The sequence below is a fragment of the Leucoraja erinacea genome, chromosome 1 (assembly GCF_028641065.1).
Source record: "Leucoraja erinacea ecotype New England chromosome 1, Leri_hhj_1, whole genome shotgun sequence".
Classification (NCBI taxonomy): domain Eukaryota; kingdom Metazoa; phylum Chordata; class Chondrichthyes; order Rajiformes; family Rajidae; genus Leucoraja; species Leucoraja erinaceus.
In genome coordinates this window covers 132987456-133012658 of record NC_073377.1, presented here as the reverse complement: position 1 = coordinate 133012658, position 25203 = coordinate 132987456, and positions in this window count along the sequence as shown.

Genomic DNA, 25203 nt, shown 5'->3' with positions numbered 1-25203 from the left:
GACGTTCGGCATGACCTTCTTGAGATTTGATTTATTAAAATCTCCAGCCACCACCATAGCCACATCCGGGTACTTGTTTTGATGTCGACATAGCACATCGTGTAGGGCGGATAGTGCCATGTCGGTGTCCGCCTGCGGTGGAATGTAGGCGGCTGAGCCGAACTCCCGGGGAAGAATGGGCAGCATGAGATCGTCAGGTGTTCCAGGTCCCGCGAGCAGGAATGGGAAAGCATCTTGATATTTCCAGGGTTGCACCAGTTGTTATTGATCATGAAGCAGACTCCTCCACCCTTGGATTTCCCAGATGCTTCTGTTCTGTCAGCACAGTGGACAGTGAAGGACTCGGTTGGGCAGATTACCTGATCCGGAATCAGCGAGGTCAGCCATGTTTCAGTCAGGCAGAGGATGTTGCAGTCCCTTATGTCCCGCTGGAATCTGACCCTCACCCTGATATATCATAATATGGTTCTTCGATCAACTTTCGATCAACAGCAATGTTGAAAAACAATGTAGGGAGAAATTATCATCCTGTTTTTAGTCCTAGTTGCACACAACTACAATAGCCATGTCATTACTACCTCAGAACTGCAGGTTTGAAATGCGTTCTGGCAAAACTTTCTGATGAATGAAGAGGAAATTGGAACGACTTTGAATGGGAGACATAAACCACTGGCTAAAATTTAATATGCAGCTTTTCAGAATCACCATATAACAATTACAGCACGGAAACAGGCCATCTCGCCCCTACAAGTCCGTGCCAAACAATTATTTTCCCTTAGTCCCACCTGCCTGCACTCATACCATAACCCTCCATTCCCTCCTCATCCATATGCCTATCCAATTTATTTTTAAATGATACCAACAAACCTGCCTCCACCACTTCCACTGGAAGCTCATTCCACACTGCTACCACTCTCTGAGTAAAGAAGTTCCCCCTCATGTTACCCCTAAACTTCTGTCCCTTAATTCTGAAGTCATGTCCTCTTGTTTGAATCTTCCCTATTCTCAAAGGGAAAAGCTTGTCCACATCAACTCTGTCTATCCCTCTCATCATTTTAAAGACCTCTATCAAGTCCCCCCTTAACCTTCTGCGCTCCAGAGAATAAAGACCTAACTTATTCAACCTTTCTCTGTAACTTAGTTGTTGAAACCCAGGCAACATTATAGTAAATCTCCTCTGTACTCTCTCTATTTTGTTGACATCCTTCCAATAATTGTGCGACCAAAATTGTACACCAAACTCCAGATTTGGTCTCACCAATGCCTTGTACAATTTTAACATTACATCCCAGAATCTGTGGGGTCGATTATTAAAACTAGAGAATTTAACTATGTTAAAAAGTTGCTCCAGCACAACAGTATATGCATTTAACTGTGGCATAGTAGGCCGCATAAAACATCCCTTGGAGAGAAGGGAATCGTCAATCTTAGTATAATAATGACTCAGTTAAAGCAATATTATCCAGCCTTTTGCAAATCAGCAATGGGTGCAGGCGTTTCCCAAGATTTATACAGCATGTAAGTGAATTCAATGCAAGAACATAGTTGGGAGATGAAGACATGACAGGAACTATGCCAGTGAACTGACATCTTTTGCTTGCTTCTGTGAAAGGCTTTGTGCAAAGTGCTTGTGTTGACACATTGCTTTGACATATTCTGGATGTTACTTTGACAACTTTGGAGTACGTCCGATCTCACTTTGAACTTTGGAGTACACATCTGATCTCACTTTTTCTATCAGATCATCATTGGTATCCATAGTGCTGTGTCGGCTTTGGTCTTGAATCCAGACCAAAACCACCAGCAGAAACAAGAGCAGCCAAGCAACAAGAACGGGGTTTGCACCAGTGACACCAATAGTGCCAGTGGGAACAAAGAGAGCAGCACGAACAGGAGCCGGCTCTTCAGACTACTAGAAAATCCCAGGGAACAGGGCACCAGCATAGCAAGCAGGATTTCATACTCAGTATGTAGATATGCAGACATTTGGATACTTTGCAAATAGCAGGTTTCTGTGAAAAATGTCAAGCTTTGCTGAGGTGACAAAGGGACACCAGGCGCAGGAGACTCATGTGATCTAAATGGTGCCATCAATACTGGATATCTGAAGAAGCTCCCAACTGTTTCTGTTTCTGTGAAGCCCTAGTTGTCGTTAAGTCTAGGTTTCTGTTAAACGGATGCTGATTGGGTAGAGGATTTTGAGTTTATATGTAGTAGATGGGTTAAAAGGTTTTTTGTATACATTGTTTGTAAGTAAGCAAAGTAAGTGCCTCTTAATGTGATCTCTTATCTGTAAGAAGTGATTGGCATGTAGGGATGGCCATCCCATTGCATTTTTGCGCCTTTGGTGTCCCCGCCTCCGTTTAGGGATATAAAAGTGTATGTAATTTGTTTGGGTCCACTGGTTGTCTCTTTCTCCTGTTCTGTTTACACGAGGCTGGTGAGGGTTCGAGTGAGTGGATCCGAGTCTGCCCCCAATGTACGTTTACAAATAAAGAAGACTTAGGATTTCAGTGTTTGTTTCAATGATTGACTGAACTAGACAAAGTTTGGGGATAGTATTAGATCCAGAATCAACAAGTACACATGATTTGTGGTCAGAGTTTAAACTTCCTTAACATGTCGGAATACCCGTATCTCAGGAGGTTCAGGGTCTTGTGCCAGGTTCTATGTCCCTGGATTTTTCCAGGTTTCTCCCAAACATTTTAAGATTCTGCAACCTCGAGTCATAATGATGTAGAAAGGTGACTAATTGATTTTTGGCTGGGTCAATCCATCATGTTACTATTCTTGCTGTCACGCCAGTTGTAATGAATTGGATTTGCAACTATTGGAGGTGTTCTCACAGCAATAGCATGTTATTGATTGCATGTGTATTGGTAATATTTTATTGTTGCCATGTGTACCAAGGTAAGAAGGGTCTTGACCCGAAACATCACCTATTCTTTACCTCCAGAGATGCTGCCTGACCCGCTGTTACTCCAGCTTTTTGTGTCTATCTACAGTGAAGAACTTTGTTTTCATGTTAACCAGGTAAATCATACCAGGAAAGTAAATTGTACCAGTAGATCAAGGTAGTGCAAGAGAGAAAAGGAAATAAATGTAGAATGTAGTATTACAAGCATAGAGCAGATTAAAAATGTGCAGGTGGTCAAACGAGGTGGATTAGGAAATCGGGAATCATCCTTAACACACAAGAGGTCCAGTCAAGAGCCTGATAACAGTGAGGAAGAAGCTGTTCTTGAATATGGTAGATTTATGTTAGTGAAACGAGGATGGACAAGTGTTGGGTTGGTGGTCGATGAGTTAGGGCATATTGCTGAGGGATGGTGACGCTCAGGTACATATATCTATATTACTAAAACTCTGATCTTGACCACATTTGGCCCACTGTGCTGCGATTTCTGACAGAACGCCACAACCTACGGCCGTCATTTTTGGCCACCTCGCTCAGCGCCCCCGTCCGCTTTACGGGTGCGGGGGATTTTTCCCATCGATGATAAATCAGAGAGATATTAATGTTTTAAACAAATTCACCATTCTCTCTGCTGCCCCTGCTGGAGGGAGGGGAAGGGATTATAAAACCAGGAAGTGGTGTGCCTCACTCAGTCTCTGCAAGATGGATGAAGCCAAGGGACACGTCTCTCTGAATAACACTGCACAAATGTCTACACAACTGTGAGTCCCCTTAATGCGGTTTAAAAATGAAAATATGGTTTGTTTGAAGTAAAAAGGCAATGCCTGCAAATGTTTATTTGGGTACTTTGGCTTGAAGTTGAAAGGCACTACTTACTGCAAATGGTGGCATGAAGTTGAAAGGCACTACTTACTGCAAATGAAGGCGTGGGCGCATTGGCTTGAAGTTGAAAGGCACTACTTACTGCAAATGGTGGCATGAAGTTGAAAGGCACTACTTACTGCAAATGGTGGCTTGGGTGCTTTGGCTTGAAGGTGAAAGGCACCACTTACTGCAAATGGTGGCTGGGGTGCTTTGGCTTGAAGTTGAAAGTCACCACTTACTGCAAATGGTGGCCTGGGTGCTTTGGCTTGATGTTGAAAGGCACTACTTACTGCAAATGGTGGCTTGGATGCTTTGGCTTGACGTTGAAAGGCACTACTTACTGCAAATGGTGGCATGAAGTTGAAAGGCACTACTTACTGCAAATGGTGGCATGAAGTTGAAAGGCACTACTCTCTGCAAATGGTGGCTTGGGTGCTTTGGCTTGAAGTTGAAAGGCACTTACTGCAAATTGTGTCTTGGGAGCTTTGGTTTGAGGTTGAAATGCTCTACTTACTGAAAATGGTGGCTTGGGTGCTTTGATGTTAAAAGGCTACTTACTGCAAATGGTGGCTGGGGTGCCTTGGCTTGAAGTTGAAAGTCACTACTTACTGCAAATGGTGGCCTGGGTGCTTCGGCTTGATGTTGAAAGGCACTACTTACTGCAAACGGTGGCTTGAATCCATTGGCTTGAAGTTGAAAGGCACTACTTACTGCAAATGGTGGCATGAGTTGAAAGGCACTACTTATTGCAAATGGTGGCATGAAGTTGAAAGGGACTACTTACTGCAAATGGAGGCTTGGGTACTTTGGCTTGAAGTTGAAAGGCACTACTTACTGCAAATTGTGGCTTGGGAGCTTTGGTTTGAGGTTGACAGGCTCGACTTACTGCAAATTGTGGCTTGGGAGCATTGGTTTGAAGTTGAAAGGCACTACTTACTGCAAATGGTGGCTTGGTTGCATTGGCTTGAGGTGTAAAGGCACAAATTACTGCAAATGGTGGCATGAAGTTGAAAGGCACTATTTATTGCAAATGGATGGTTGGGAGCTTTAGTTTGAAGTTGAAAGGCACTACTCACTGCAAATGGTGGCTGGGGTTCTTTGGCTTGCGGTTGAAAGTCACTACTTACTGCAAATGGTGGCTTGGGTGCTTTGGCTTGAAGTGGAAAGGCACTACTTACTGCTAATCATGGCATTAAGTTGAAAGGCACTACTTACTGCAAATGGTGGCTTGGATGCTTTGGCTTGAAGTTGAAAGGCACTACTTACTGCAAATTGTGGCTTGGGATTTTTGGTTTGAGGTTGACAGGCTCTACTTACTGCAAATCGTGGCTAGGTTGCAGTGGCTTGAAGTGTAAAGACACTACTTACTGCAAATGGTGGCATGGAATTGAAAGGCATTATTTATTGCAAATGGAGGCTTGGGAGCTTTAGTTTGAAGTTGAAAGGCACTACTTACTGCAAATGGTGGCTTAGTTGAAAGTCACTACTTACTGCAAATGGTGGCTTGGGTCCTAATGGTGGCATTAAGTTGAAAGGCACTACTTACTGCAAATGGTGGCGGGTGCTTTGGCTTGAAGTTGAAAAGCACTACTTACTGCAAATGGTGGCTTGGGTGCTTTGGCTTGAAGTTGAAAGGCACTACTTACTGCAAATGATGGCTGGGGTGCTTTGGCTTGAAGTTGAAAGGCACTACTTACTGCAAATGGTGGCTGGGGTGCTTTGGCTTGAAGTTGAAAGGCACTACTTACTGCAAATGGTGGTGGCATGGAATAGAAAGGCACTAATTACTGCAAATGGCAGCCTGGGTGCTTTGGCTTGAAGTTGAAAGGCACTACTTACAGCAAATGGTGGCTTGGGTGCATTGGCTTGAAGTTCAATGGGTCTACATACTGCAAATGGTGGCTTGGGTGTTTTGACTTGAAGTTGAAAGACAATACTTACTGCTAATGGTGGCGTGGGTGCATTGGCTTGAAGTTGAAAGACACTACTTACTGAAAATGGTGGCATGAGTTTGAAAGGCACTACTTACTGCAAATGGTGGCTTGCGTGCTTTGGTTTGAAGTTGAAAGGCACTACTTACTGCAAATTGTGGCACGGGAGCTTTGGCTTGAAGTTGAAAGGCACTATATACTGCAAATGGTGGCTTGGGTGCTTTTGCTTGATGTTTAAAGGCACTACGTCCTGCAAATGGTGGCATGCAGTTGAAAGGCACTATTTATTGCAAATGGAGGCTTGGGAGCTTTGGTTTGAAGTTGAAAGGCACTACTTACTGCAAGTGGTGGCTTGGGAGCTTTGGCTTGAATTTGAAAGGCACTATATACTGCAAATGGTGGCGGGTGCTTTGGCTTGAAGTTGAAAGGCACTACTTACTGCAAATGATGGCTTGGGTGCTTTGGCTTGAAGGTGAAAGGCACTATTTACTGCAAATGATGGCTGGGGTGCTTTGGCTTGAAGTTGAAAGGCACTACTTACTGCAAATGGTGGCTGGGGTGCTTTGGCTTGAAGTTGAAAGGCACTACTTACTGCAAATGGTGGCATGGAATAGAAAGGCACTAATTACTGCAAATGGCGGCCAGGGTGCTTTGGCTTGAAGTTGAAAGGCACTACTTACTGCAAATGGTGGCTTGGGTGCTTTGGCTTGAAGTTCAATGGCTCTACACATTGCAAATGGTGGCTTGGGTGTTTTGTCTTGAAGTTGAAAGACAATACTTACTGCAAATGGTGGAGTGGGTGCATTGGCTTGAAGTTGAAAGGCACCACTTACTGCAAATGGTGGCTTGCGTGCTTTGGCTTGACGTTGAAAGGCACTACTTACTGCAAATTGTGGCTAGGGAGCTTTGGTTTGAAGTTGGAAGGCACTACTTACTGCAAATTGTGGCTTGGGAGCTTTGGCTTGAAGTTGAAAGGCACTATATACTGCAAATGGTGGCGGGTGCTTTTGCTTGATGTTTAAAGGCACTACGTCCTGCAAATGGTGGCATGCAGTTGAAAGGCACTATTTATTGCAAATTAATGGTTGGGAGCTTTAGTTTGAAGTTGAAAGGCACTACTCACTGCAAATGGTGGCTGGGGTTCTTTGGCTTGCGGTTGAAAGTCACTACTTACTGCAAATGGTGGCTTGGGTGCTTTGGCTTGAAGTGGAAAGGCACTACTTACTGCTAATCATGGCATTAAGTTGAAAAGCACTACTTACTGCAAATGGTGGCTTGGATGCTTTGGCTTGAAGTTGAAAGGCACTACTTACTGCAAATTGTGGCTTGGGATCTTTGGTTTGAGGTTGACAGGCTCTCCTTACTGCAAATGGTGGCTAGGTTGCAGTGGCTTGAAGTGTAAAGACACTACTTACTGCAAATGGTGGCATGGAATTGAAAGGCACTATTTATTGCAAATGGAGGCTTGGGAGCTTTAGTTTGAAGTTGAAAGGCACTACTCACTGCAAATGGTGGCTGGGGTTCTTTGGCTTGCGGTTGAAAGTCACTACTTACTGCAAATGGTGGCTTGGGTGCTTTGGCTTGCAGTGGAAAGGCACCACTTACTGCTAATGGTGGCATTAAGTTGAAAGGCACTACTTACTGCAAATGGTGGCGGGTGCTTTGGCTTGAAGTTGAAAGGCACTACTTACTGCAAATGATGGCTTGGGTGCTTTGGCTTGAAGGTGAAAGGCACTATTTACTGCAAATGATGGCTGGGGTGCTTTGGCTTGAAGTTGAAAGGCACTACTTACTGCAAATGGTGGCATGGAATAGAAAGGCACTAATTACTGCAAATGGCAGCCTGGGTGCTTTGGCTTGAAGTTGAAAGGCACTACTTACTGCAAATGGTGGCTTGGGTGCATTGGCTTGAAGTTCAATGGCTCTACACATTGCAAATGGTGGCTTGGGTGTTTTGTCTTGGTTGAAAGACAATACTTACTGCAAATGGTGGCGTGGGTGCATTGGCTTGAAGTTGAAAGGCACTACTTACTGAAAATGGTGGCATGAGGATGAAAGGCACCACTTACTGCAAATGGTGGCTTGCGTGCTTTGGCTTGACGTTGAAAGGCACTACTTACTGCAAATTGTGGCTAGGGAGCTTTGGTTTGAAGTTGAAAGGCACGACTTACTGCAAATTGTGGCTTGGGAGCTTTGGCTTGAAGTTGAAAGGCACTATATACTGCAAATGGTGGCTTGGGTGCTTTTGCTTGATGTTTAAAGGCACTACGTCCTGCAAATGGTGGCATGCAGTTGAAAGCCACTATTTATTGCAAATGGAGGCTTGGGAGCTTTGGTTTGAAGTTGAAAGGCACTACTTACTACAAATGGTGGCTTGGGAGCTTTGGCTTGAATTTGAAAGGCACTATATACTGCAAATGGTGGCGGTTGCTTTGGCTTGAAGTTGAAATGCACTACTTACTGCAAATGGTGGCATGAAGTTGAAAGTCACATCTTACTGCAATTGGTGGATTGGGTGCTTTGGCTTGAAGTTGAAAGGCACTACTTACTGTAACTGGTGGCTTCGGTGCTTTGGCTTGAAATTGAATGGCACTACTTACTGCAAATGGTGGCTTGGGTGTTTTGGCTTGAAGTTGAAAGACACTACTTACTGCACATTGTGGCGTGGATGCATTGGCATGAAGTTGAAAGGCACTACTTACTGCAAGTGGTGGCATGAAGTTGAAAGGCACTACTTACTGCAAATGGTGGCTTGGGTGCTTTGGCTTGAAGTTGAAAGGCACTACTTAGTGCAAATGGTGGCGTGTGCTTTGGCTTGAATTGAAAGGCACTACTTACTGCAAATCGGGGCATGGAGTTGAAAGGCACTACTTACTGCAAATGGTGGCTTGGGTGCTTTGGCTTGAAGGTGAAAGGCACTACTTACTGCAACTGGTGGCTTGGGTGCTTTGGCTTAAAGTCCAATGGCACTACTTACTGCAAATGGAGGCGGGTGTTTTGGCTTGAAGTTGAAAGACACTACTTACTGCAAATGGTGGCATGAAGTTTGAAAGGCACTATTTACTGCAAATGGTTGCTTTGGTGCTTTGGCTTGAAGTTTAAATACACTACTTACTGCAAATGGTGGCGTGGGTGCATTGGCTTGAAGTTGAAAGGCACTACTTACTGTAAATGGTGGCATGACATTTGAAAGGCACTATTTACTGCAAATGGTGGCTTGGGTACTTTGGCTTGAAGGCAAAAGGCACTATTTACTGCAAATGGTGGCTTGGGTGCTTTGGCTTGAAGTTGAAAGTCACTACTTACTGCAAATGGTGGCTTGTGCTTTGGCTTGAAGTGTAAAAGCAGTACTTACTGCAAATGGTGGCTTGGGTGCTTTGGCTTGAAGTTGAAAGGCACTACTTACTGCAAATGGTGGCGGGTGCTTTGGCTTGAATTGAAAGGCACTACTTACTGCAAATCGGGGCATGGAGTTGAAAGGCACTACTTACTGCAAAGGGTGGCTTGGGTGCTTTGGCTTGAAGTTGAAAGGCACACTCTTACTGCAAATGGTGGCTTGGGTGCTTTAGCTTGAAGTTGAAAGGCACTACTTACTGCAAATGGTGGCATGAGGTTGAAAGGCACTATTTACTGCAAATGGTGGCTTGGGTACTTTGCCTTGAAGGTGAAAGGCACTACTTACTGCAAATGGTGGCTTGTGATTAGGCTTGAAGTTGAAAGGCACTACTTACTGCAAAAGGTGGCTTGGTTGCTTTGGCTGGAAGTTGAACAGCACTACTTACTACAAATGGAGGCATGAAGTTGAAAGGCACTATTTATTGCAAATGGAGGCTTGGGAGCTTTACTTTGAAGTTGAAAGGCACTACTTACTGCAAATAACCATATAATATAACCATATAACAATTACAGCTCGGAAACAGGCCATCTCGAAGCTTCTAGTCCGTGCCAAACTCGTATTCTCCCCTAGTCCCATATACCTGCGCTCAGACCATAACTGTCCATTCCTTTATCGTCCATATAACTATCCAATTTATTTTTCTAAATGATAAAAACGAACCTGCCTCCACCACCTTCACTGGAAGCTCATTCGACACATGATGGCTGGGGATCTTGGGCTTGAAATTGAAAGTGACTACTAACTGCAAATAGTGGCTTGGGTGCTTTGATCTTGGGCTTGAAATTGAAAGTGACTACTAACTGCAAATTGTGGCGGGTGCTTTGGCTTGAAGTTGAAAGGCACTTTTTACTGCAAATAGTGGCTTGGGTGCTTTGGCTTGAAGGTGAAAGGCACTACTTACTGCAATTGGTGGCTGGGGTGCTTTGGCTTGAAGTTCAACGTCACTACTTACTGCAAATGGAGGCCTGGGTGTTTTGGCTTGATGTTGAAAGGCACTACTTACTGCAAATGGTGGCATGAAGTTGAAAGGCACTATTTACTGCAAATGGTTGCTTTAGTGCTTTGGCTTGAAGTTTAAAGACACTACTTACTGCAAATAGTGGCTTGGGTGCTTTGGCTTGAAGTTGAAAGGCACTACTTACTGCAAATGTTGGCGGGTGCTTTGGCTTGAAGTTGAAAGGCACTATTTACTGCAAATGGTGGCTTGAAGTTGAAAGGCATTACTTACTGCAAATGGTGGCTTGGGTGCTTTGGCTTGAAGTTGAAAGGCACTACTTACTGCAAATGGCTTGCTTGAAGTTGAAAGGCACTACTTTACTGCTAATGGTGGCTTGGGTGCTTTGGCTTGAAGTTGAAAGGCACTACTTACTGCAAATGGTGGCTTAGGTGTTTTGGCTTGAAGTTCAAAGACACTACTTACTGCAAATAGTGGCGTGGGTGCATTGGCTTGAAGTTGAAAGGCAATACTTACTGCAAATTGTGGCATGAAGTTGAAAGGCACTACTCACTGCAAATGTTGGCTTGGGTGCTTTGGCTTGAAGTTGAAAGGCACTACTTACTGCAAATTGTGACTTGGGAGCTTTGGTTTGTGGTTGACAGGCTCTAATTACTGCAAATTGTGGCGGGAGCTTTGGCTTGAAGTTGAAAGACATTACTTACTGCAAATGGTGGCTTGGTTGCATTGGCTTGAAGTGGCATAAAGGCCCTACTTACTGCAAATGGTGGCATGAAGTTGAAAGGCACTATTTATTGCAAATGGAGGCTTGGGAGCTTTAGTTTGAAGTTGAAAGGCACTACTCACTGCAAATGGTGGCTGAGGTTCTTTGGCTTGCGGTTGAAAGTCACTACTTACTGCAAATGGTGGCTTAGGTGCTTTGGCTTGAAGTTAAAAGGCACTACTTACAGCAAATGGTGGCTTGGGTGATTTGGCTTGACGTTTAAAGGCACTAGCTGCAAATGGTGGCGGGTGCTTTGGCTTTAAGGTGAAAGGCACTACTTACTGCAAATGGTGGCTTGGGTGCTTTGGCTTGAAGTTGAAAGGCACTACTTACTGCAAATGGTGGCATGAAGTTGAAAGGCACTACTTACTTCATATCGTGGGTTGGGTGCTTTGGCTTGGTTGAACGGCACTACTTACTGCATATGGTGGCGGGTGCTTTGGCTTGAAGTTGAAAGGCACTACTTACTGCAAATGGTGGCTTGAAGTTGAAAGGCACTACTTACTGCAAATGGTGGCTTGGGTACTTTGGCTTGAAGGTGAAAGGCACTACTTACTGTAAATAGTGGCTTCGGTGCTTTGGCTTGAAGTTGAAAGGCACTGTTTACTGCATATGGTGGTTTGGGTGCTTTGGCTTGAAGTTGAAAGGCACTACTTACTGCAAATGGTGGCTTGGTTGATTTGGCTTGAAGTGTAAAGGCACTACTTACTGCAAATGGTGGCATGAAGTTGAAAGGCACTATTTATTGCAAGTGGAGGCTTGGGAGCTTTACTCTGAAGTTGAAAGGCACTACTTACTGCAAATGGTGACTTGGGTGCTTTGGCTTGAAGTTGAAAGGCACTACTCACTGCACATAGTGGCTTGAGTGCTTTGGCTTGAAGTTGAAAGTCACTACTTACTGCAAACGGTGGCTTGGATGCTTTGGCTTGAAGTTGAAAGGCACTACTTACTGCAAATGGTGGCGGGTGTTTTGGATGAAGTTGAAAGGCGCTGTTTACTGCAAATGGTGGCATGAAGTTGAAAGGCACTATTTACTGCAATTGGTTGCTTTGGTGCTTTGGCTTGAAGTTGAAAGACACTACTTACTGCAAATGGTGGCAGGTGCTTTGGCTTGAAGTTGTATGACACTAATTACTGCAAATGGTTGCTTGGGTGCTTTGGCTTGAAGTTGTAAGGCACTAGCTGCAAATGGTTGTGGGTGCTTTGGCTTGAAGTTGAAAGACACTACTTACTGCAAATGGTGGCTTGGTTGATTTGGCTTGAAGTTGAAAGGCACTTCTTATTGCAAATGGTGGCGTGGGTGTTTTGGCTTGAGGTTGAAAGGCACCACTTACTGCAAATGGTGGCATGAAGTTGAAAGGCACTACTTGCTGCAAATGGTGGCTTGGGTACTTTGGCTTGAAATTGAAAGGCACTACGTACTGCAAATGGTGGTTTGGGTGCTTTTGCTTGAAGTTGAAAGGCACTACTTACTGCAAATGGTGGCTTGGGAGCTTTGGCTTGAAGTTGAAAGGCACTACTTGCTGCAAATTGTGGCGGGAGCTTTGGTTTGAGGTTGAAATGCACTACTTACTGCAAATGGTGGCGTGGATCACTTCTATGGCTACTTCGACAGGGACAATCTAGAGACAGCCATCAAGGCTGTGCTACCCGCCGATCACCAACCCCTTACACTCACCCCCTACGACGTGTACGTGGCACTGAGTAGGACTAATGCACGTAAGGCTGCTGGCCCTGACGGCATCCCCGGGCGCGTGCTCAGGGCCTGTGCTGCGCAGCTGACAGACGTCTGGACTGACATCTTCAACCTGTCACTTGCCCAAGCAGTTGTCCCCACTTGCCTTAAAGCCACCTCCATCGTGCCAGTGCCAAAACACTCCACTGCGGCAAGCCTCAACGACTTCCGCCCAGTTGCACTTACCCCCATCATCACCAAGTGCTTCGAGAGGCTGGTCCTGGCACACCTCAAAAGCTGCCTACCCCCCACACTGGATCCCTATCAGTTTGCCTACCGCAAGAGCAGGAGTACGGAGGATGCCATCTCAACGGCACTTCACTCCGCCCTCTCCCACCTCGACAACAGAGACACTTATGTAAGAATGCTGTTCATCGATTACAGCTCAGCATTCAACACCATTATTCCATCAAAACTGATCACCAAACTCGGTAACCTGGGGCATCGACTCCCCCCTCTGCAACTGGATACTGGACTTTCTAACCAACAGACCCCAGTCTGTGAGATTAGACAAGCACACCTCTTCAACCCTCACCCTGAACACCGGCGTTCCTCAGGGCTGTGTGCTGAGCCCCCTCCTCTACTACCCCTCTTCACCTATGACTGCACACCTGTACATGGTACTAACACCATCATCAAGTATGCAGATGATACAACGGTGATTGGCCTCATCAGCAACAACGATGAGCTGGCCTACAGGGAGGAGGTCCAGCACTTAGCAGCATGGTGTGCTGACAACAACCTGGCCCTTAACTCCAAGAAGACCAAGGAGTTCATTGTAGACTTCAGGAAGTCCAGAGGCGGCACGCACACCCCCATCCACATTAACGGGACGGAGGTGGAACGTGTTTCTAGCTTCAGGTTCCTGGGAGTCAACATCTCCGATGACCTCTCTTGGACCCACATTACCTCTACTCTGATCAAGAAGGCTCATCAGCGTCTCTTCTTCCTGAGGAGACTGAAGAAGGTCCACCTGTCTCCTCAGATCCTGGTGAACTTCTACCGCTGCACCATCGAGAGCATCCTTACCAACTGCATCACAGTATGGTATGGCAACTGCTCTGTCTCTCCGACCGGAAGGCATTGCAGAGGGTGGTGAAAATTGCCCAACGCATCACCGGTTCCACGCTCCCCTCCATTGAGTCTGTCCAAAGCAAGCGCTGTCTGCGGAGGGCGCTCAGCATCGCCAAGGACTGCTCTCACCCCAACCATGGACTGTTTACCCTCCTACCATCTGGGAGGCGCTACAGGTCTCTCCGTTGCCGAACCAGCAGGTCGAGGAACAGCTTCTTTCCGGCGGCTGTCACTCTACTCAACAACGTACCTCGGTGACTGCCAATCACCACCCCCCCCCCGGACACTTATTATTTTTTATTCAAATCGTTTGCTATGTCGCTCTTCAAGGGAGATGCTAAATGCATTTTGTTGTCTCTGTACTGTACACTGACAATGACAATTAAAATTGAATCTGAATCTGAATCTGAATCTGAATCTGGGATGCATGGGATTGACGTTGAAAGATACTACTTACTGCAAATGGTGGCATGAGGTTAAAAAGCACTACTTACTGCAAATGGAGGCTTGGGTGCTTTGGCTTGAAGTTGAAAGGCACTACTTACTGCAAATGGTGGCATGAAGTTGAAAGGCACTACTTACTGCAAATGGTGGCTTGGGTGCTTTGGCTTGAGGTTGAAAGGCACTACTTACTGCAAATGGTGAATGGGTCCTTTGGCTTGAAGTTGAAAGGCACTACGTACTGCAAATGGTGGCGGGGGTGCTTTGGCTTGAAGTTGAAAGGCACTACTTACTGCAAATGGTAGCATGAAGTTTAAAGGCACTATTTATTGCAAATGGAGGAGGGAGCTTTGGTTTGAAGTTGAAAGTCACTACTTATTGCAAATGGTGGCTTGGGTGCTTTGGCTTGAAGTTGAAAGGTACTACTTACTGCAAATGGTGGCATGAAGTTGAAAAGCACTACTTACTGCAAATGGTGGATTGGGTGCTTTGGCTTGAAGTTGAAAGACACTACTTACTGCAAATGGTGGCGTGGATGCATTGGCTTGAAGTTGAAAGGCACTACTTACTGCAAATGGTGGCATGAGGTTGAAAAGCACTACTTACTGCAAATGGAGGCTTGGGTGGTTTGGCTTGAGTTGAACGGCACTACTTACTGCAAATGGTGGCGGGTCTTTTGGCTTGATGTTGAAAGGCACTACTTACTGGAAATGGTGGCATGAAGTTGAAAGGCACTACTTACTGCAAATGGTGGCTTGGGTGCTTTGGCTTGAGGTTGAAAAGCACTACTTACTGAAAACGGAAGCCTGGGTGCTTTGCCATGAAGTTGAAATGCATTATTACCTCAGATGGTGGCTTGGGTGCTTTGGCTTGAAGTTGAAATGCACTATTACCGCAAATGGTGGCTTGGGTGTTTTGGCTTGAAGTTGAAATGCACTACCTACTTTAAATTGTTGCTTGGGTGCATTGGCTTGAAGTTGAAAGGCACTATTTACTGCAAATGGTGGCTTGGGTGCTTTGGCTTGAAGTTGAAAGGCACTACTTACTGCAAATGGTGGCGGGTGCTTTGGCTTGAAGTTGAAAGGCACTACTTACCACAAATGGTGGCATGAAGTTGAAAGGCACTACTTACTGCAAATGGTGGCTTGGGTGCTTTGGCTTGAAGTTGAATGGCACTACTTACTTACTGCAAATGGTTGCTTGATTGCTTTGGCTTGAAGTTGAAAGACAATACTTACTGCAGATGGTGGCTGGGGTGCTTTGGCTTGAAGTTGAAAGGCACTGCTTATTGCAAATGGTGGCTTAGGTGATTTGGCTTGAAGTTGAAAGACACTTCTTTCTGCAAATGGTGGCGTAGGTGCTTTGGCTTGAAGTTGAAAGGCACCACTTACTGCAAATGGTGGCATGAAGTTGAAAGGCACTACTTATTACAAATGGTGGCTTGCGTGCTTTGGCTCGAAGTTGAAAGGCACTAACTGCAAATGGTAGCTTGGTAGCTTTGGCTTGAATTTGAAAGGCACTACTTACTGCAAATGGTGGCTTTGGCGTTTTTGCTTGAAGTTGACAGGCACTATTTACTGCAAATAGTGGCTTGCGTGCTTTGGCTTGAAGTTGAAAGGCACTACTTACTGCAAATGGTGGCTGGTGTTTTTGCTTGAAGTTGAAAGACACTATTTACTGCAAATGGTGGCTTGGGTGCTTTGGCTTTAAATTGAAAGGCACTACTTACTGCAAATGGTGGCTTGGGTGCTTGTGCTTGAAGTTGAAAGGCACCACTTACTGCAAATGGTGGCATGAAGTTGAAAGGCACTACTCACTGCAAATGGTAGCTAGGGTGCTTTTGCTTGAAGTTGAAAGGCACTACTTACTGCAAATGGTGGCTTGGCTGCTTTGGCTTGAAGTTGAAAGTCACAACTTACTGCACATGGTAGCCTGGGTGCTTTGCTTGCAGTTGAAAGGTGCTACTTACTGCAAATGGTGGCATGCAGGTTAAAAGCACTACTTGCTGCAAATTGTGGCTTGGGTGCTTTGCTTGGAAGGCACTACTTACTGCAAATGGTGGCATGGGTGCTTTGGCTTGAATTTGAAAGGCACTACTTCCTGCTGAAGGGAGGGGGATGGACTATAAAACCAGGAAATGGTGTGCCTCACTCAGTCTCTGCAAAATGGATGAAGCCAAAGTGGCACGTCTCTCTGAGCTCTGAATAACACTGAACACCTGTCTACTCAACTGTGAGTCCCCTTAATGTAGTTTGAAAATGAAAATATGTTTCTTTTGTAGTAAAAAGGCACTGCCAACAAATGGTTGTTTGCCTGCTTTGGCTAAGTTAAAAGGCACTACTTACTGCAAATGGTGGCTTAGGTGCTTTGGCTTAAAGTTAAAAGGCACTACTTACTGAAAACGGAGTCTTGGGTGCTTTGGCTTGAAGTTGAAATGCACTATTACCGCAAATGGTGGATTGGGTGCTTTGGCTTGAAGTTGAAAGGTATTACTTGCTGAAAATGGTGGCTTGGGTGCTTTGGCTTGAAGTTGAAATGCACTACTTACAGTAAATTGTTGCTTGGGTGCTTTGGCTTGAAGTTGTAAGGCACTAGCTGCAAATGGTGGCGGGTGCTTTGGCTTGAAGTTGAAAGACACTACTTACTGCAAATGGTGGCATGTGCTTTGGCTTGAAGTTGAAAGGCACTTCTTACTGCAAATGGTGGCGTGGGTGTTTTGGCTTGAAGTTGAAAGGCACCACTTACTGCAAATGGTGTGGTACTTACTGAAGTGGCTTGAAGTTGAAAGGCACTACTTACTGCAAATGGTGGCTTGCGTACTTTGGTTTGAAGTTGAAAGGCACTACTTACTTACAAATGATGGTTTGGGTGCTTTGGCTTGAAGTTGAAAGGCACTACTTACTGCAAATGGGCTTAGCTGATTTGGCTTGAAGTTGAAAGGCACTACTTACTGCAAATGGTGGCTTGGGTGCTTTGGCTTGAAGTTGAAAGGCACTACTTACTGCAAATGGTTGCTTGGGTGCTTTGGCTTGAAGTTGAAAGGCACTACTTACTGCAAATGGTGGCTTGGGTGCTTTGAAGAAGTTGAAAGGCACTACTTACTGCAAATGGTGGCTTGCGTGCTTTGGCTTGAAGTTGAAAGACAGGCACTACTTACTGCAAATGGTGGCTTGGGTGCTTTGGCTTGAAGTTGAAAGGCACTGCTTACTGCAAATGGTGGCTTGGGTGATTTGGCTTGAAGTTGAAAGGCACTACTTACTGCAAATGGTGGCTTGGGTGCTTTGGCTTGAAGTTGAAAGGCACCACTTACTGCAAATGGTGGCATGAAGTTGAAAGGCACTACTTACTGCAAATGGTGGCTCGGGCGCTTTGGCTTGAAAGGCACTACTTACTGCAAATGGTGGCTTGGGTGCTTTGGCTTGAAGTTGAAAGGCACTACTCACTGCAAATGGTGGCTTGGTAGCTTTGGCTTGAAGTTGAAATGCGCTGTTTACTGCAAATGGTGGCTTGGGCGCTATGGCGATGTTGAAAGGCACTACTTACTGCAAATAGTGGATTGGCTTGCTTTGGCTTGAAGTCGAAAGGCACTACTTACTGCAAATGGTGGCTTTGGTGTTTTTGCTTAGTTGAAAGGCACCATTTACTGCAAATGGTGGCTTGGGTGCTTTGGCTTGAAATTGAAAGGCACTACTTACTGCAAATGGTGGCTTGGGTGCTTGGGCTTGAAGTTGAAAGGCACCACTTACTGCAAATGGTGGCTTGGGTGCTTTGACTTGAGGTTGAAAGGCACTACTTACCGCAAATGGTGGCTTGGGTGCTTTGGCTTGAAGTTGAAAGGCATAACTTACTTTGACTTACTGCAAATGGTGGCCTGGGTGCTTTGGCTAGAATTTGAAAGGCACTACTTCCTGCTGAAGGGAGGGGGATGGACTATAAAACCAGGAAATGGTGTGCCTCACTCAGTCTCTGCAAAATGGATGAAGCCAAAGGGGCACGTCTCTCTGAGCTCTGAATAACACTGAACACCTGTCTACTCAACTGTGAGTCCCCTTAATGTAGTTTGAAAATGAAAATATGTTTCTTTTGTAGTAAAAAGGCACTGCCAGCAAATGGTTGTTTGCCTGCTTTGGCTAAGTTAAAAGGCACTACTTACTGCAAATGGTGGCTTAGGTGCTTTGGCTTAAAGTTAAAAGGCACTACTTACTGAAAACGGAGTCTTGGGTGCTTTGGCTTGAAGTTGAAATGCACTATTACCGCAAATGGTGGATTGGGTGCTTTGGCTTGAAGTTGAAAGGTATTACTTGCTGAAAATGGTGGCTTGGGTGCTTTGGCTTGAAGTTGAAATGCACTACTTACAGTAAATTGTTGCTTGGGTGCTTTGGCTTGAAGTTGTAAGGTACTAGCTGCAAATGGTGGCGGGTGCTTTGGCTTGAAGTTGAAAGACACTACTTACTGCAAATGGTGGCCTGGTTGATTTGGCTTGAAGTTGAAAGGCACTTCTTACTGCAAATGGTGGCGTGGGTGTTTTGGTTTGAAGTTGAAAGGCACCACTTACTGCAAATGGTGGTATGAAGTTGAAAGGCACTACTTACTGCAAATGGTGGCTTGCGTACTTTGGTTTGAAGTTGAAAGGCACTACTTATTACAAATGATGGTTTGGGTGCTTTGGCCTGAAGTTGAAAGGCACTACTTACCACAAATGGTGGCATGAAGTTGAAAGGCACTACTTACTGCAAATGGTGGCTTGGGTGCTTTGGCTTGAAGTTGAATGGCACTACTTACTGCAAATGGTTGCTTGATTGCTTTGGCTTGAAGTTGAAAGACAATACTTACTGCAGATGGTGGCTGGGGTGCTTTGGCTTGAAGTTGAAAGGCACTGCTTATTGCAAATGGTGGCTTAGGTGATTTGGCTTGAAGTTGAAAGACACTTCTTACTGCAAATTGTGGCGTAGGTGCTTTGGCTTGAAGTTGAAAGGCACCACTTACTGCAAATGGTGGCATGAAGTTGAAAGGCACTACTTACTGCAAATGGTGGCTTGCGTGCTTTGGCTTGAAGTTGAAAGGCACTAACTGCAAATGGTAGCTTGGTAGCTTTGGCTTGAAGTTGAAAGGCACTACTTACTGCAAATGGTGGCTTTGGCGTTTTTGCTTGAAGTTGAAAGGCACTATTTACTGCAAATAGTGGCTTGCGTGCTTTGGCTTGAAGTTGAAAGGCACTACTTACTGCAAATGGTGGCTTTGGTGTTTTTGCTTAGTTGAAAGACACTATTTACTGCAAATGGTGGCTTGGGTGCTTTGGCTTGAAATTGAAAGGCACTACTTACTGCAAATGGTGGCTTGGGTGCTTGGGCTTGAAGTTGAAAGGCACCACTTACTGCAAATGGTGGCATGCAGGTTAAAGGCACTACTTGCTGCAAATGGTGGCTTGGGTGCTTTGCTTGAAAGGCACTACTTACTGCAAATGGTGGCCTGGGTGCTTTGGCTAGAATTTGAAAGGCACTACTTCCTGCTGAAGGGAGGGGGATGGACTATAAAACCAGGAAATGGTGTGCCTCACTCAGTCTCTGCAAAATGGATGAAGCCAAAGGGGCACGTCTCTCTGAGCTCTGAATAACACTGAACACCTCTCTACTCAACTGTGAGTCCCCTTAATGTAGTTTGAAAATGAAAATATGGTTCTTTTGTAGTAAAAAGGCACTGCCAGCAAATGGTTGTTTGGGTGCTTTGGCTTGAAGTTGAAAGGCGCCACTTACTGCAAATGGTGGCTTAGGTCCTTAGGTGCTTTGGCTTAAAGTTATAAGGCACTACTTACTGAAAACGGAGGCTTGGGTGCTTTGGCTTGAAGTTGAAATGCACTATTACCGTAAATGGTGGCTTGGGTGCTTTGTCTTGAAGTTGAAAGGTATTACTTGCTGAAAATGGTGGCCTGGGTGCTTTGATGTTGAAAGGCACTACTTACTGCAACTGGTGGCTTGGGTGCTTTTGCGTGAAGTTGAAAGGCACTACTTACTGCAAATGGTGGCTTGGCTGCCTTTTACTTGAAGGTGAAATGCACTACTTACTGCCAATGGTGGCTTGGGTGCCTTTTGCTTGAAGTTGAAAGGCACTACTTACTGCAAATTGTGGCTTGGGTGGTTTGGCTTTGTTGAAAGGCACTACTTACTACAAATGGTGGCTTGGTTGCTTTGGCTTGAAGTCCAAAGGCACGATTTACTTCACATGGCAGCTTGGGTGCTTTGGCTTGGTTGAAAGGCACTACTTACTGCAAATGGCGGCTTGGGTGCTTTGGCTTGAAGTTGAAAGGCACTACTTTTTCTGCAAATGGCGGCTTGGGTGCTTTGGCTTGAAGTTGAAAGGCACTACTTGCTGCAAATGGCGGTTTGGGTTCTTTGGCTTCAAGTCAAAAGGCACTACTGCAAAGGCACTTACTTCCTGTTTGCACTCTATATTGATTTTAGGTAAAACGCTATCACTTACCGCTGTGATTTTTGGCTAAATTACTCAGTCCCCCTCTGCTCAGCAGGTGCAGATAATTCTTCCCATTGTATCGATCGGCCGGCGCTGGTAGCACTGCCCCGTAAGCGAGGGCGACCTCTGTCTAGGGTACCTCCTCCTTTGGTTACTTCGTACCCCAAACTTGTTGATCAGGCGCCTGTTCCGGGTCCGAGCGTAGTGTGCACCCGGTCTGGCCGTCGTGTACGCCGTCCTGTCCGTTTCGTACCTAGGGTACTTGGGGGGGGGGGTCCTGTGGCGGACCCTGGGGGGTAGGCCACTCCTTGGATCATCCCCCTCTACGATTGAGGGACAGGGGCGTAGGTCTGCCACGGGGTTTACCGGTCGACTCCCCAGGGGTAGAGATAAGAGTGTCGGTGTGTGTTCTTGAACTGTTGTAATTAAAAAGCTTCTTTTGAATCCGCCTGGCGTCCGGTCTTTTCCTAACCTTGACCAGGCCACTACACAATCAATGAAAAATAAAAGTGTTATTAGTGTTTAAAAAATGTTGAGAATCTCTGTCTTGTCCATCAGGCCATGAAGGCCACACCTTTTCCGGTGGGAGGGGGAGGGGTTATAAAACTCGGAAGTGTGGGTGTGGCTCAGTCTCTGCATGATGGGGGGAGGGAGAGGTGACGACTCTGTCTGAGCTGTGAATCAACTGAACACACTGAATGGCTAATGAACTGTGGTTTCACCCTGCATGAAATTGTATGAAGCTGCATTTGAATTTGGTGGCCATAGATCCAGCTTGAAGTGATATGAAACTGCACTAGAATTTGGTGGCCTTGCACCCTGGTTGAAGTGGTAGGAAACTGCACTTGAATTTGGTGGCCTTGCACCTTGCTTGAAATGGAATTTCAAGGAATAGCCACGAGTCAACTGCCAGCCTACACAACCACTAGGGGCGCTGCCCTGGCAGCAGCCTCTACCTACAGCCTGTATGTAATTTCTATCTTTTTTATTATTTTTAGTTAGTCTAAAGTCTGTTTTAGGGGGAAACTTTTACTTTTCTATGTGGGGGAGGGGGGCAGGGTAAGGGGGAAACCGTCTCTAAGTCTCTTCCTGGCGGGGACGCGACTATTTCTCCGAGTCGGTTCCTTGCCCCCCACCTCGCGGCCTACCAGCTGGATCGGAGCGGCCTTTCCTGCCGGGGACCTCCGGAGCGTTGGGCCGTTGCTCCAACATCGTGGAGCTCTGGTGCGGAGAGCTTCCAACGCGGGCGGCGCTGAACAACACCGTGGATTCCTGGGGCGCATTGCAGAGGGCCTACAGCAGCAGTCTCCACCCGGCGCGGCCTGCAGATTTTGGAAGCCGCCAACTTCGGTAGGAGGGGGCCGACTCTGGTGTCCACGCCGCTGAGGACGTCCCGCAGCCCCGACGTCGGACTGGTATCATCCCGGCGAGCGGTCCTGGACATCGGGCCGCCCGTAGCTGCAACTGCGGAGGGCTTGGGGAGACCCTGACCACGGGGAACAGTGGAGGAAGAAGACTGACTTTGGTGCCTTCCCACACAGTGGGAAACTTTGGTTCTGCTGTGTGGGGATGTTTTGTGTTGAATTCTATAGTGTGTTGAGTCCTGTTTATTTTTTATTGTATGGCTGTATGGGAATTCATTTCACTGTGCCATCTGGCACACGTGACAATTAAATTTATCTTGTATCTTGTATCTCGTATGAGTGAGCTGCCAGCAGATCAGGCTTGAGGGACTGAGCTGCCACCACAAGAACCCATACCAGCGCTCCAGAAAGCCCCCCCACTGGCCACCATTATTGGAATTGGGGAGAGGTGGAATATTGCGTCGGGGGACCAGCCCTCCCATGTGAACATGGGCCCACTTGGTCTAGTACATCTGTATAATTAAAACTCAAATCTCGACCACTTCTTGTTTGCACGGCATATTGATTAAAAAAAAAAACGCTATCACTTACGGCTGTGGTTTTTGGCCATCTTACACTGAGTCCTACTCCACTGTGCAGGACAAGAGGAGTTTTACCATCGATGAAAAATAAAAGACTTATTAATATTTTAAAAATGTAGATTCTCTCTCCTGTCAATCATGCCATGAAGGCCACGCCCCTTCCGTTGGTAGGGGGAAGGGACTATAAAACCTGGAAGTGTGGAATGCCTCAGTCTCTGCCAGATGGGGGAGCGAGAGGCCACGACTCTCAGTCTGAGCTGTGAATAACACTGAACACGTGTCTACTAAATTGTGAATGGTTTTACTGACCTGTGAGTGCCCTTAATGTGATTTGAAAAAGCAAACGTGGTGGTGGTTGGTTAGTTTGAAAAAGCAAAGCAAATGTGGTGGTGGTGGTTGGTTAGAAAAAGCTTATAATTATAAGTCTAAACTTAACCACTTCCGGTTTGCACTCTTTCTTGATTTTAGATAAAACACTACTACTTATGGCTGTGATTTTTGGCTATCTTACTCAGGGCCCCCCTACGCTCATCATGTGCAGAGGATTTTTCCCATTGATGAAAAATAAGAGTTATTAGTGTTTAAAAAATGATGAGATTCTCTCTCCTGTCAATCACGCCATGAAGGGCACGCACCTTCCGGTGGGAGGGGGAGGGACTATAAAACCCAGAAGTGTGAGCGTAGCTCAGTCTCTGCAAGATGGGGGAGTGAGAGGTCATGGCTCTCTGTCTGAACTGTGAACCGTAACTGAACCCACTGAATGTCTTCTGAACTGCGAGTGTGTTTTTATGTGGTGTTTTGTGTTGTTTTGTAGTGTTTTTTAGTGTTTTCTGTGGTTTTGTGGTGGTTTCACCCGGCTTGAAATGGTATGAAACTGCATTTGAATTTGGTGGCTTTGCACCCTGTTTGAAATGGTATGAAATGGCATTTGAATTTGGTGGCCTTGCACCCTGGTTGAAATGGTATGAAACTATATTTGAATTTGGTGGCTTTGCACCCTGGTTGAAATGGTATGAAACTATATTTGAATTTGGTGGCCTTGCACCCTGCTTGAAGTGGTATGAAACTGCACTTGAATTTGGTGGCCTTGCACCCTCCTTGAAGTGGTATGAAACTGCACTTGAATTTGGTGGCCTTGCACCATGCTTGAAGTGGCATGAAACTGCACTTGAGTTTGGTGGCCTTGCACCCTGCTTGAAATGGCATGAAACTGCATTTGGATTGGGTGACCTTGCACCCTGCTTGAAATGGCATGACACAGCATTTGAATTTGGTGGCCTTGAAGTGGTATGAAACACCTTGCTTGAAATGGCATGAAACTGCACACATGAATTTCGTGGCCTTGTACCCTGCTTCAAGTGGTATGAAACTGCTCTTGAATTTCGTGGCCTTGCACCCTGCTTGAAGTGGTAGGAAACTGCCCTTGCATTTGGTGGTCTTGCACCCTTCTTGAAGTGGTAGGAAACTGCACTTGAATTTGGTGGCCTTGAACCCTGCTTGAAATGGAATTTCAAGAAATAACCGTGAGTCAACTGCTAGCCCACCAGACGTAAGTGAGTGAGCTGCCAGCACACCAGGCTTGAGTGACTGAGCTGCCAGCCCAAGAATCCAATCGGCCCACAATGTCCATACTACCTTTCTGGAAACCATTCCCTTCAGCCCACAACACCCACACCCACGCGCTCCAGAAAGCCCCCCCTCCCCCCACCAGTGAGCAATATTGGAATTGGTGGAGAGGTGGAATATTGCATTGGGGGAGCAGCCCTCCCATGTGAACATGGGACCCAACGTGTTCCACTTAGTCTATACTAGAATCACACGGGAGGGCTGGTCACCAACGCAATATTTCACCTCTCCAATTACAATATTGCTCGCCAGTGGGGGGGGGGGGGGGCTATCTGTTGTGCTAGTATGGGTGTTGCGGGCCGAATGTACTTGTTTCCAGAGGGCTAGTATAGACATTGTGGGCCGAATGGATTATTGGGCTGGCATCCAACTGGTGCAACGATTTTCAAAGCCAAGCTAAGGCAAACAATTGGGCTGCAGCCACCCGACAACCAAAATTCATTTTGTGAACACAAACTTGTTAAAAAGACAAAGCAAACAATTGGGCTGCAGCCAGCCGACAACCTAAATTCATTTTGTGAACACAAACTTGTTAAAAAGGTGAGGCAAACAATTGGGTTGCAGCAACCCGACAACCTAAATTCATTTTGTGAACACAAACTTGTTAAAAAGGCGAGGCAAACAATTGGGCGGCAGCCACCCGACAACGAAAATTTATTTTGTGAACACAAACTTGTTAAAAAGGAGAGGCAAACAATTGGGCTGCAGCCACCCGACAACCAAAATTCATTTTGTGAACACAAACTTTTTAAAAAGGCGAGGTAAACAATTGGGCATTAGCCACTTTACGGCCACATCGAGGGGACTCACCGTGGTGTAGATGTGCGTTCAGTGTTATTCGCAGCTCAGAGAGCCGTGACCCTCTCACTTCCTGGGTCTGGCAGAGACTGAGTGAGGGACTACACTTCCAGGTTTCATAGTCCCTACCCCCTGCTGCCAGTGGGGGCAGCAGAGAGAATGGCAGATTTTTCAAAAACATTAATATCTCTCTGATTTTTCATCGATGGAAAAAATCCTCTGGTCCTGGAAGGTGGAGGGGGGCTCTTAGTGAGGTGGTCAAAAATGACTGCCGTAGGTGGCGCGTTCT